The sequence below is a fragment of the Macrobrachium rosenbergii genome, chromosome 51, assembly GCF_040412425.1.
Source record: "Macrobrachium rosenbergii isolate ZJJX-2024 chromosome 51, ASM4041242v1, whole genome shotgun sequence".
In the NCBI taxonomy this organism is placed as follows: domain Eukaryota; kingdom Metazoa; phylum Arthropoda; class Malacostraca; order Decapoda; family Palaemonidae; genus Macrobrachium; species Macrobrachium rosenbergii.
In genome coordinates, this window is record NC_089791.1 from 39822408 (window position 1) to 39837382 (window position 14975).

Genomic DNA, 14975 nt, shown 5'->3' on the forward strand with positions numbered 1-14975 from the left:
TGGCAATGCTCACGATGCGGTCAATGTATGTAGTTTAATTTTACGCGACTTCTCCTGGATATCCAAATTGATATTATCATAATTTTAATTTTCTAATGTTTATAATAGTAAACCTCCCCCAGAAAACTATTGTGCCGGCTTTGTCTGTCCGTCCGCACTTTTTACTCTCCCCACTTTTTTGTCCGCCCTCAGATCTTAAAAGCTGCTGAGGCTAGAGGGCTGCAAATTGGTATGTTGATCATCCACCCTCCAATCGCCAACCATACCAAATTCCAGCCTTCTAGCCTCAGTTATCTTTATTTTATTTAAGGTTAAATTTAGCCATAGTCGTGCCACTGGCGACGATATAAGATAGACCACCACCGGGCCGTGGTTAAAGTCTCATGGGCCGCGGCTTATACAGCATTATACCGAGACCACCGAAAGATAGATCTATTTTCGGTGGCCTTGATTATACGCCGTAGAGGCTGTACAGAAAACTCGATTGCGCCGAAGACGCATTTTTTGCATGTTTTTTTTTCATAATTACTTTATTCCATCTGAAACTTTTCGTTAAGCCTAAGTACCTCTTGACTTTTTGTACATCATTATTACCTTTTTACATTAAAATTTGCCATTTGTCTTAAGTAAACTTTTGTATTCAAGATTCTGAGACGACGTAGGAGTAGCTATATTTTATTCCTATAGGTTTACACTGGCAGGCCTAAGCTTTCGTTGTATAACCTCCGTGTAAATTAATATAACTTGTAAAAACGCTGCATGAAACATGTAGATGTATGTTGTTTTAATAATTGTTCCTGAATTACATCTGTCTCTTAAGTCATCATTCCTTTGTATAATTCGCACTGTTCTCATAAAAAAAATACCTTAAAAGAGCTCTAATCATCACTACTTGTCTGAATCTTGCTAAATACTTGGTCTTGCTTTTGTCTCCTGCACATTTTTCAGTGGTCTCGTGAATACTATATCTTCTTCGCTCAGTGATCTTGTCAGACACTGAGTCTCCTGAATACTTCGTTTTCATCATGCGCAGCATTTGTCAAGCACTGAGAACAGTTTGAATTTCTTAGTCTTTCTCAAACTTTGAATTCGTGTTTCACCGGGAGTCGTTAGTATTTGTCTCTTTTCTTTTCCTTCTGTTACGAGGAGTGAGTATATTTTTTTTTCTTCTATTACGCGGAGTGATTATTTTTCACAACCTCATGATTATCTCGGGTGATATATCTCCTTACTACTGTGCCTTTCCATGCATAAGTTGTGTTTTTTTATAGTGATCTGCTTTTTCTTAAAATATTCTTTGCAATTATTTTTCTTGTAATACAAGGAGTGAGTATTTTTCATAACCCCATGATTATCTCGAGTAATGAATCTCGTTAACACTGTGTCTTTCCAGGCATAAATTGGTTTTCTCATACTGATTTTCACTTTCCTAGAATATTCTTGGCAATTACTTAGTATGAAGATTTTGTGTAATATCTTTGCGGTATCTTGTTATGTTTTATATGAAAAGAAAAAATTATTGTGTATGAAAATCAAGTCCCTTCCTCATAAATACCCTGATAGATAATCTATTCTTTGGCCGGAGATTTATCTTCGATCTAAGTAATGCTAAAATAAGCACTCTCAGTTAACATAAAAAAAAACCTTATTTTAAAAGTATTTTTAACATCGATTCTTTTTTCTAAGCATTGACTTAGTTGTTTAATATCTGGGATTTCTTCGTTAATCTTCTCAGAACAATACAGTGTTAGGTTTTTATGGTATGCAGAAATCGAACAGAGGTACTCCTTTTGTAATATAAAAACGAGAGGTATTTTTTTTTTATTACTAGACATACCGCGAAGACATTGCTTAGATTTATGTAACAGGAGAAAGGCTGAACAGTATTTCGGAGTAGCCTTTTGTTATTATTTCGTATATAATATGTTCAAATATCGTTAACAAATGAAATTTGTATTATTATTTATATGGCAGGAATCCGGAGAGAGAGAGAGAGAGAGAGAGAGAGAGAGAGAGAGAGAGAGAGAGAGAGAGAGAGTTTTCAGTAGTTGTGGATACAATGGTGCTTTTATAAGTGCTGCTTCCTGTTCTAGAGGCATAAAAAGAGACATTTTATGCATGCATAGACACACACACGCACATACACTATATATATGTGTGTATGTAACTTTTACCTTTTACACTCAATATTTTTTATGCTAACAAGTATTAAGCCACAAATGTCGTTGAATATCTAGCTCAGTATACCTTGGGAATAACTTACACCCAAGGGGAATTGTAATTGATAAGTGATTTGTCCTCGAGAGATTTCGAACCATATCATGGTTTAGAAACAACGATAGCCAGTGACTTTGACCACCCAGCTATACATACACATACATACATATATATATATATATATACATATATATATATATATATATATATATATATATATATATATATATATATATATATATATATATATATATATATATATATATATATATATATATATATATGTATATATGAGAGAGATATATAGAGGAGAGAGAGAGTAGAGAGAGAGAGAGAGAGAGAGAGAGAAATTGGGTCATGGAATATGGGTTCTTTGTCTGCGTGAAAGGATAGGCAAAAAAGAAAGAGGTGGTGGGAAGAGATTACTGGGGCAACGGAATCGATAAGGATTTAATTAATAGAATTGTAAGGCTGGAGAACTAAGGAAATGGCTACTGCTTCTTTTAGCTAAAAAGCGATATTGGGTTAGCTCTCTCTCTCTCTCTCTCTCTCTCTCTCTCTCTCTCTCTCTCTCTCTCTCTCTCTCTCTCTCTCTCGTTATGAAAAATCATCACGAAAGACTTAAAGGGAATCATGTGAGATATTAATTCAACTAACTTACTATGAAATGTGTGGAAATAAAGAAAGTTGTCTACAACTAATAAATTCTCGATTATAAAGGTTAATAATTCGTCCACAGACCGATGTCTTAATTTCCCCGTTTGGCCAGGAGAGAGAGAGAGAGAGAGAGAGAGAGAGAGAGAGAGAGAGAGAGAGAGAGATGAAAGAGATCCTGTAGTTTAGACAATTTTTTTTATAAACTTTTCTCTATACTGGAAATTAACCTAATGAAGTTGAGAGAGAGAGAGAGAGAGAGAGAGAGAGAGAGAGAGAGAGAGAGAGAGAGAGAGAGAGAGAGAGAGAGAGATGAAAGTCGGCAGTCTGAAGGATTTTTTGATATTTTTTTCTATACTGCTCATTAAGCTAATATAATTTTGAGAGAGAGAGAGAGAGAGAGAGAGAGAGAGAGAGGTGAAAGTAAAGTCCGGCATCTAAACAATTACTCACACATATATATGTATATATAATATATATATATATATATATATATATATATATATATATATATATATATATATATATATATATATATATATATATATATATATATATATATACATACATACATACATACATACACATATATATGCTCGCGTATATGTGTATGTATATGTATATAGATATAAATATATATGTATATATATACACAGTAAAGTACCCTTCTGCTTATATTTTTTTATTCTTTTCCTAACAACGGTATTATATGGATTATGGACTCCATTTTAAAACTCATTAGTAGAAAACAACATTGCAAAAACAGCTTCCTCCGGGCATCTAAACAGTACTACACATATATATATGTATAATATATATATATATATATATATATATATATATATATATATATATATATATATATATATATACATACATACATACATACATACATACATATATGTGCTCATGTATGTGTATGTATATGTATATAGATATAAATATATGTATATATATACACAGTAAAGTACCCTTCTGCTTATATTTTTTTATTCTTTTCCTAACAACGGTATTATATGGATTATGGACTCCATTTTAAAACTCGTGTAGAAAACAACATTGCAAACAGCTTCCTCCTGCACATCGTTACCAGTGTCCCACTTCTGATGGACCTGCAATAGTGCCTCATGATGGTAGGACCCGGGGGGTTGGGGTGCCAAGTTGGCATTGAGGCCATAGAATTTAAAATGAAGAGCCCGTTGGTAGTTGTGTGCGCAGCAAAGGTGGAAAAAGAAGGAAGACAAAGGGTAAGAAGTCAATGTCTCCTTTGTCATTTCTTTCATAATTATAATTAATTTTTTTATTTAGGTATTATATTTGTAAAGCTAGATGACACAGTTTTGGATGTAAAGGCTAAAGAAATACTTTTGTCTCTTTTGGACCTCATATAATCTTGTTTTTGAACCTTATCCACCTGCATATAAATGTATAAAATAACGGCCTCACTCGATTATTTTCACCGTTCTATAGTAATGTTTTTTGTGTTTTTCTTTGACTCGTTTCAATAATATCAGATTTAATTATTTCAAAGTGTTAGCGACCGTTGCGCAAATGCTTTAGGCACTCTGTTGTATCATTTGCGTTTGTCATATTAAAGATAAATAGCTTTCCCATTCATAAGGTGTTGTATGTTTTATATATCAATTACTTATGCTTTCTCTCTGAAATTAAGCGCTTTATCCTATATAAATTATGACACGCATACATACATATATATATATATATATATATATATATATATATATATATATATATATATATATATATATATATATATATATATATATATATATATATATATACGTACATACATATTTATAGTCTGATATGACAAAAGATCTATTTATTTCCAATTTACATAGCAATCATTGGTGTTTTTTCCTGGAGTACTGCAAAGTAGATTGGGAACTGAAACCCCAACAAACTGTAACTGTAATGGAGTAACCAGAGGTTATTAAGCACTAAATGAAATAAAAACATATGTACATATATTTATATATACATATACAGTTTATATAATATATAATATACACATTATATATATATATATATATATATATATACATACATACACACACACATTATTTTTTGGTTGTGTGTATGTTACGAAGTTTTTGTGTTTTGGGATCACAGAAACTTAACAATTTTTTTCACTAGAATTAACAACTATAATCACCGTTGTATTTAAAGTTTAAATCCAGAGAGAACCCTCTATTCCCCTTTTAATTGTAATGATAAAATGCATTTTTTTCATTACTAAATCGTAATAATCCAGAGAGAGGCAATATGATGGAGGGAAAAGTGCGATCAGCATTTTCAGGATTTATTAGACAGGCCAACGTTTTTTGGACCGTCGCTTGCTTTTTTAAGACTCAGATCGCGCAAACCCTTCTGCAGAAGAAAAGCTTATGAGAAAATAATTGTGTTTCATGTGAACTTTAGTATTTGCAATATTAGCATACGAACTTGTTTGCGCGTGCTACGTGCGCTGGAACCCGGGGCTGCTGTCTCACCTACCCTCCCAATCCCCTACCTACCCCGTCCCCACCCGGGACGGTATAACAGGTTTGTTGGAGGAGGGTGGATGTCTCCCCCTACCCTCTCATTCACCTACCTATCCCACCCCACCCGGGGCGGACAAACAAGTCTGCAGGGGATGGGTGGCTGTGTCATGTCTCCCTTACTGTCACCCGGGGAGGACAAACAAGATCAGATTCACTCGGTTTTTATTATTATAGATTATTTGCATTATATGATTCACTTACCCTTAAGGTAGTAAAGGGTAAGAATATCACTTTCCTGAAAAGGATAAATGTAAATTTGTTATCTGGAAATGTATATTAAAGCGTCGTCACCTTCAAAAGCTGAGCCTATATGCATAGACATTTTCATGAAACAATTCAGATTGTAATGCCAAGCCGGTAGATTGCCTGTGCAAGCAATTTGTTTTGGCATATGACTGATAATTCCATAAACGAAAGTAAAATTAAAATAAAATGAAAACTAACTCAAGAAAAGTTCTTGATCACGTTATGAATAATTTTCTCAAGGCGCAACGGTCCTAAAATACGAAATACCTAGGTAATATTGTTCTTAACCTTCGAGACGAAATGATCAAGAACTGGCTTAAAAGAAAAAATTGGCGTTGGTAAGAAAAGTTTGACAGTACGTTCAAGCTTATGGTTTTTTTATAAGTGGAATATGTAATTTCGTTTTAAAATTCGTAATGACACTATCTATAGACACTAGCTAATATTTATAGATGCGCTCCAGATTCTGTTGCGTATAATAATCATGACTTCCATCCATTTTTCGAAACGTAGCTCATTTTAAAGTTAACTGTATGATCAACAAAAGAGATTATTAGCAACCTTTTGTTGTAATTAGGGATTTCTCAGATGAAGGCTGTATAGATATTTGCCTTTAAGGTAATTGTTAATGCGCGTAATTTTTAAGTTTAATTTTAGTACGGATGATTGTTTCAGCTTGTTGCTAATCAGCCTTGTTTTTCGTCATTTTTATGAACTGGAATGTGGCTGAAGTATGATATTAAGTTTCTTGAGTGAAGTATTTATTATTTTATTTTTATATTATACATGAGGGAGTTTTTAACTTTGTTGGTAATTATCCATTTTACTCAGTTTTAGGAAGTTAAATATAAATAAAGGACAGAGGTATAAGATATGGTAGAATTATATGAAAATTATGATCCCTCAAATAGCGAAACCAAGACGTTCAAGAGGTATGATTTTTTTTTATTTTGTTTATTGTATCATTGTAGTTTGATGAAACTCCGTAATTTGATGAAAAATAACTTTACGGTATAAGAATTCAAAACAACTGGTGAAGAATTGTAGTGTAATGGAAAACTACAGGTCTTTTTCTAAAAGTTTGTTCTCAAGGGATTGTTGTAGACACGAAGTCAGATGCTAAAAAAACCTGGAGAAATACGAGAGCATAAATGTAATGATAATGTATCAGTGAGCACGAACGAGCTTTTGCCATACAAGATCTAATCTTGAAGCACAACGGTAAGTACGTCTTTTCTCTTGTTCGGCTTAAAATAAGGAATTATCCATTACTTGAGACATCTGCCTAAGTTGTAGAGGAGCGAAATAATGCTGTGCAACAGAGTTCTAATGCTGATTGGAATCTCGAATTAAGTGGATGCGTGTGTATTTCTGCAAATATTCATAATACATGGCCCTGTGGCCGGAGGTTGCTATAGAAATTGACAGAGAGAGAGAGAGAGAGAGAGAGAGAGAGAGAGAGAGAGAGAGAGAGAGAGAGAGAGAGAGAGAGAGAGCTGAGCTCTGAGAATCGTCCAGAAACTTTACTAAATGATGCAGAGGGCAAGTCAGGTGTAATTTGTAGACTATATTGAAAGCCTTATGCGATGGAGAAGTCATAGCAGCTTCCGTGTTAATCTATAGGTGTTTAAAATTCGGATATGATTTTCAGAACATCTTTAAAAACCATCAGTGAAAATGAGCTTTTCCCAATGGATACAGTATTTATCAGTCTGGTCTCCAAAACCCGAACGCAGTGTGTTATGCTAAAGTCGGTGATACTTTGATTGCACGTACTAAAGAAAATTTGTTTTTAGTATTTACAGTCAACGCTAGACTGTTTATCAAGTTGTTTTCATAGACACAAGAATGCTATGATCTACTAGAAGGTTTTAGTGGTTTTATGATTTCTACTGATTTATAATGAAATTTACTCTAAATTGATTGCTTTACTGTGAGCAATTTTCCATTATTTGAGGCACCGCTAATTCTGAGTTTTTTTCGGTCTTTAAAACTGCCATTATAATTTTTTTATACATTAAGTGAAATTCCACATTAACTTCAGCGCGAAGTCAATTTCCAATGGCCCTCATAAAACCTTTGAGGATATAAAAATGGGAAAAAATGGGGAAGAGAGATTCTCTCTCTGAATCTCTCTCTCTCTCTCTCTCTCTCTCTCTCCTCTCTCTCTCTCTCTTGATCCGTTGCCTAATTGGATACCCAGTTTTTAGAGTGCGTGAAGCCCCATCGCAGACAGCTAATTTAAAAGTATCAAATTATTTTTTAATTCGCCTAATTCTCGACTACACTGATTGTTGCTGATTTAACGAATGATACTTTGAAATTCAGTTTTAAGTGCCGGCGAATTTTCCGTCCCAGCGATGTTTTGTGGCGTTTTTTTTTTTATGTTCAGAGGGATTACGTTTTTATGTCTTGTTGTGCCTCCCGCAGACTACTTTGAAATTGTCTTGTCTTATTTTGTTTTGATGAATTCTTTAGAAAATAGAATATTCCTCTAATTACGTAGATTGAGTGGTAAATCGTGAGTTGGTAATTTTTTGAGAGTAGGTTCAAATCACCACATATATGTATGTATATGTATATATATATATGTACAGTATATACACACATACACACACATATATATATATATATATATATATATATATATATATATATATATATATATACACACACACACATATATATATATAGTTGGTTAGTGGATTGTGCATAAGCCCCTTGAGTGTTCGTGGGGAAGGGCGTGGGCTAGGGAATCCCATCCCACTGAAGCTTGCTGAAAACCTGAAGGTTAACTATTACGTAACCCCGCCCTCTCTAAAGGGAATAAGGCGTAAGGTTAAAAACATGTGATTCGCTTTTATATAAATATTAATTTATATATATATATATATATATATATATATATATATATATATATATATATATATATATATATATATATGTGTATATGTTATAGTTAGTATACAATGTAGAACACACACACGCATGCATATATATATATATATATATATATATATATATATATACATATACATATACATATACATATACATATATATATATATATATATATATATATATATATATATATATATATATATATATATATCAGCAATAAGTCACTAAACTGCATGTGACAAAATATATATGTGTAGACGACCACATGAAAGGTGAAAATTAAAGACCAGGTACCAAGCGCTTTCGTGTATTGCGTACACTTCTTCGGAGTACAAAGAAGTGTACAATACACGAAAGCGCTGGTACCTGGTCTTTAATTTCACCTTTCATGTGGTCATCTACGTATATATATATATATATATATATATATATATATATATATATATATATATATATATATATATATAGCCTTTATATATTTATGCATACGTGTGTTCTACATTGTATACTAACTATGTATATCACGGTAACTGATTAATTGTAGTTGTTGTGATTCTGGCTGTCGTGTCATTAGGACGAAATTGTATTATACGTGTTGAATTGATCTCATAACACCAACTGGGTCATGATTAAGCGGATATATTATGTATGCATTTTAAAAGAATCGAATACGAGGTCAACATTAAATAATACCATTATTTAAAACGGTCAATTTGTTGCTGTTCACAACTCAGTTTTATTTTTTTTTTTTAAATAGTAAAGGAAAATCATTCTTGTTTTGGTATTGATTTCATGAGTAAATGATAACATTTGGATAAACACTCCAGAGGGAGATCGTTGAAAGTTAGAAGAAAAACATAACAGCCAGAATCAACAGGGACAAGAACCCTACAAATTGAAGAAAGCCACTTGCGTGGAAAGGAGAGTTGTTTACTTTTAGCGTCATGGAGGCAGATAACATATTCGGCGCCGCTATTTGCCCTGGCTGATATACTATTTTGACTTCCCTACTGAATTTCAATCTTATTCTCTCTCTCTCTCTCTCTCTCTCTCTCTCTGAGAAAGAAACTGGATTTCAGTTGTATTCTCTCTCTCTCTCTCTCTCTCTCTCTCTCTCTCTCTCTCTCTCACACACACACACACACTTTGAGAAAGACTGAATTTTGCCTAGGTTGAAGAGATGGTTATTAACTACCGATTCAAGTTTTTCCCTATTAGTAGAACTTTCGCCATCTTCGTAAAATTGAAATGAAACCAAAAGCGTCGTTATGTCATGTTTGTTACCTTTGTGGGTAGGCGCGAAAGGTGATGGTGGAAGCTGTGTTGAAAGAGGCATAACTGAAGATGTCCAGATAGGATATTTTAGCAATATTTTGAGATAAAGATCCCATATTCATGTGGATGTAGACGTTTATATGCGATTCGTAGATTAGTATATAAGTTGTTTGTGGTTAATGTAAATTATATATTTTAAGTATGTTAAATATAGTGATTCGAATTGTTCAGGCCTGATGTAAAATCGGTTTCGAATTGTTTAGACTTTATGTAAAATCGGTTTTGATTCGATTTACCGCCGCGAGATTAACAGAATTAATGCCCTTTAAGTATGCATAGCCTCTACAGTAGCCCTCGACAAATTAAATCCTATTTTTCTCTAAATAATGATTAGGGGCTAATGATCAGACTTTACGTGTCCTTTTGTTAAGTTTTAAGTAAAGTTTGTTGTCTATTGTTTTCTCGATAATAGATGATAAACCATATTCCCTGACAGGGGGTGGTTTCCGAAAAGAAACGAATGACAAGATTACTACTACATTTTCACAGTTTAACTGCTGAGTGTGGATGAACACTAGCTACTTCTTGCACTTACACAGAAGGCTTACCAGCAGTGCATCAAAACCCCCTACCGACGTTGTTATTCATCTCTATATATTGCATGCACTCCCTAACTTGCTTCCTGCATGCAAAGGCCCCCTCCTCTCCAATACCTCTTTCAGGCCATCCATTCTTCCATCCACTTGTAGGTCTTTGTTGTGTTATTGTTGGAAAAAGTGTCGAGAGTCCTTCTTTGATGTCATAATTGTTCAATTGGAGATGGTCGCATTCATTTAGATTGTGTTTTTCCTTTGCCGTGGTTTAAATGCGTTGTTTTCACTCACCATTTTTTATTATTAAATTATATATGGAGGATGATCAGGATAAAGAGTGTTAGAAATTACTGATAAACATTTGTACCCGTTTTATATTAAAAAATGATTGGTGTGAGTGGGTTATGAAGGTGGAGGGGAGGGGGGGGGAACCTCCCATGCCCTGCTCCAATTTACCACACGTAATCATTTATTCATTAATTTTCCAGTAACTATTCAACACAGCAACCTTTTTCTTTACCTCTCTTTTTTCCTTCATTTTCTTGCCCCTGTCCCTGTTCTCCCCCCGGCCGCTCTAATGGCAACTGAGCATCCGGAATAAACGGTTGTAGTAATATTGTTTCATGCCTGGAGGTTTGGTTAATACGATATTCCCAGTGGAAGTCGGAGGCTGAGTGATGCCCACCCCTCCGGGAATACATAATAGGGTTAATGCATCTACCAGGATGGATGGAGGGAGGGAGAGACGTGGGGAATGAAGGGAGAGGCGGGAGGCAGGGGGAGAGGAGGTCTGGTTTGTAAGTGCACGGATTATATTTCTTGAGGCTCCAAGGAGGACGTGAGCTGTGGGAGTTACTTTCAGTCTTGTCCTTTCCTCACGTAGGTTTTTGGAGGTCATTTTGTTCTTGAAGTTGAGAAGAAGGTCCCTCACCCTGTGTCATGTGTTTTGTTTTGCTCATGACACTTACATTTGTCCTGATTTATGTCAGTCCGTAACTCAAGCCTTTTGACTATTTACTAAAATATTCTTTCTCATTGTGACATTTACCTTGCTGTTAATTTTTTTTACTTTGTAATTTATCACCATAACACTTTCATATACCGAAATATCACCGCTCTGAGTTGACAGTTCAGTAAAAATAGATACTGAATCATGTTATATATATATATATATATATATATATATATATATATATATATATATATATATATATAATTTTTATCATGATTTTAATTATAAAACGTTTTAAATTTCAGGTAAGCTTCAGAATCAATCGTGATTAACATAGGTGTTCTGTCGAACAACACATGTAAGTATTCTTTGTTTTGCTTATTCTCAGATAATTTATACTTCCAGAGTATTTCTGGGGAAAGGAACTTCCTAAGATTTTATTCAGCTACTAAACTAATTGTGATAATGGTAACAGTAGTATATAAAATGTAGTCTATATCCACGCGCACTCGCATTTTCAATATATATATACATATATTTATAATATGTGTATGTGTGTGTATCTATGTATGTTTGTATGTATGTATTATGTGTTTATATGTGTGTGTATGCGTTTGTGCAACACAGGTGATCTACGGAATGAACTGAGAGGGATGAAAATAATGTAAATCATAAAAGAATAGGAGAAGAGAATAGGCAACTTCATATTGTTTAGAAGGGAGGATCTAGAGGCTGGCCTGCAGCTTCCAGCGTCATGAGAGCAAGATGACACGGTTATGACTGTCATTATGCGCTTCCATTTGAAACCTCCACCCTTCCAGATCTGGCATTTCATCTCCTGTGTGCTGGAGGCCCAAATGAGAACATTTTCAGCCATTGAAAGTTGTTGATGGAGAAGTTACTTAATTATGTTTTGTCGTGATTGGCTGTGAAATTCTGATGCCTTCAGTATAATTATTATTCCGTGCTAATGTATTTGAGGTTTCAGGAAAAACACTGGCCACAGTTTGCTCTAAAATTTATCGTCCGTCTGTAAAATGATTGACTTCAGATGTAAATGAAACTTTGACCAGAAAAGGCATCAGAAGACAAATTTTAGTGAAGAGAGGAGAGATTCGTGTTGATTCTAATAGTGAATTTGAAAATCCACGACCCTTATGTAATATTATCAACATTTAATTTCTATGACGCCCAAAGAAGCAAATCAGTCGCCATAAAATTGAAGTCTCCAAGGGATGCACAATTGTATTACTCGGCATCATTAACTGGAAACTCCACACGTATTTCATAAAGTCAGCAGGAGTTCAGTCAGCGTAAATGTCAAGAAATTAACTGTCGTTAATCGGCAAAGCAATCGGAACAGCATTCGAGCAATTTAGAACTTTGCTCTGATAAATCCCAGTGCTCATTCCGATTCTGTTTCACTCTTATATGAATGAGACCTCCATCTGATTATGTGAAAGTTCAGGCGGTAATCAGTTTGTGAATAGCTTCTTGTGATGCGTCTGCTCATGCCTTTGCCTAGTCTTTCCAGCAGCTATTAGGTAATGCTGAGGAAGCTTACTCGACCGTGTGAACGTGTAAATACCTCGCTTGCGTTAAACATGCTCTCGCCTTCTTGGTTCTCAAATATTTTTGGATGCGTTTTCTACTAAAATTTGAAAGGTGCGAATGAAAAGTTACTGTATGCGTGTAAGTGTTTGTACATATAGTCATACAGTATTTTTTTTTACAGAAAAATATAAGGAACCTGCTGTTATGGCAAACCTTGTAACGGATGATTTGTGTTTACTTTTACATTTTCATTACGTACTCTTGCAGTTTGCAAGATTAAGGAATAAAGTTGCATTTAATGGCGAGTACACTTCCTTTGTTATCGGGTCTTTGTATAATGTACATCGATATTTACTACATCGAAAGTTGTTCGTTCTTCTTGTGAAGCTTTACCAACGACCTTTAAAGTCATTGATCATAGGTAAAGTTGACTTTGTCTATTAATCAAACGGGAGCTAAGATCAGCTGCCTTTTTCACTCTGTCTGTTTGATACACTACGTGCCAGACCCTGACGAATTTGCATGGTGCTTTTGCAATGTCTCGAATGCACAGTCGAGGGGTTGAAGGAATCGACGAAGAAAAGTCGCGTATCTGGTTTGAAATGTTTTATTTTTTCCCTTGGTTTTATGAACATAAACTATTTTGATGCTTCTGTCGGGACGTAGTATTTCTCAACCAAACCATTGCGATTGGTGAGTCCCCGGTTTCACGGGTACGCGGGCGAAGGATTGATGGAATTTGCGACGAAAATTTCGTGCAGTTGTTTTGAATGATTTATTTTTCGTATGAATTCAGATGTGTCATATCCTGAATTAGGGCCTTGGACAAAGATTTTTGCCAGAAGTTTGGAAGAGAAGGAGATAATTTGGGAAGCAAAGTTGGACTAAATGAAGCTTGCCTAGGTAGCATTTTACTGTGTGGTATATAGATATATATATATATATATATATATATATATATATATATATATATATATATATATATATATATATATATATATATATATATTTATATATATATCTATCTATTTATATTATATATATATAATATAATATATATATAAATATATATATATATATATATATATATATATATATATATATATATATATATATATATATATATATATATATATATATATATGTATTTACATATATATATACGTGTGTGTTTGTTTGTGTTGTGTGTGAGTTTTAGAATTTTTGAAATGTATAAATATATAAAATCTAAAAAAGAAATGTTAAAAGGAAGGGTACCGAGATGTTATTGTCATTTTAATTATTACATAAATATTATCGACGTAAAACTCTCTCGCCGGATTTCGGTTTTAACCCCATCCACCGGATAACAAGCTTTATAACATGATGCAAGAATATTGGACTGAAAACTAACTCGCATCAGCGGTTACAGTATTGACCTAAATTTTGTATTTGAAATATGGAGTAGTAATATCAAGTTTTTAGTTTTGAAATAAATAAATAGGAATTATTTTATTTATTTTTTTGGTCTTGAGATGGTGGGTTTTCCTCAAGAAATCTCAACTGTTTAAGTGAAACGTTTTTTCTTATTTGTTATTTTTCACGACTCATCTTCATGTTAGAGTTGAGAAGTGGTATGTTATATGGCCTTGGCTTCATATGTGATAAAGCTAACAAACTCAGAATTCAGTACCAAAACGAAGCCCAAATGCCAGAAGTGTAAGTCAGCTGTCCATGCCTTCCCTGTACCCACTGCTTATTAATCAGAGAATATAAGCACACAATCACGGTGTAAAATTGCTCGACGAACTCGACAGTAGAGAATTTTGTGAACGACCGACGCGATATGGTATGGTCCGCAGTCGTGTTAGGTCCTCCATCTTCGACCCTTCCCCCGCCCCCTCCCCCTCCCTTCCTCCCTTCCCACATAGGAGGTAAGGTAGCCTTTGGCAGTTGGACAAAAGGCGACGTGAATGGTTTGCCGGGGGAGAGAGAGAGAGAGAGAGAGAGAGAGAGAGAGAGAGAGAGAGAGAGAGAGAG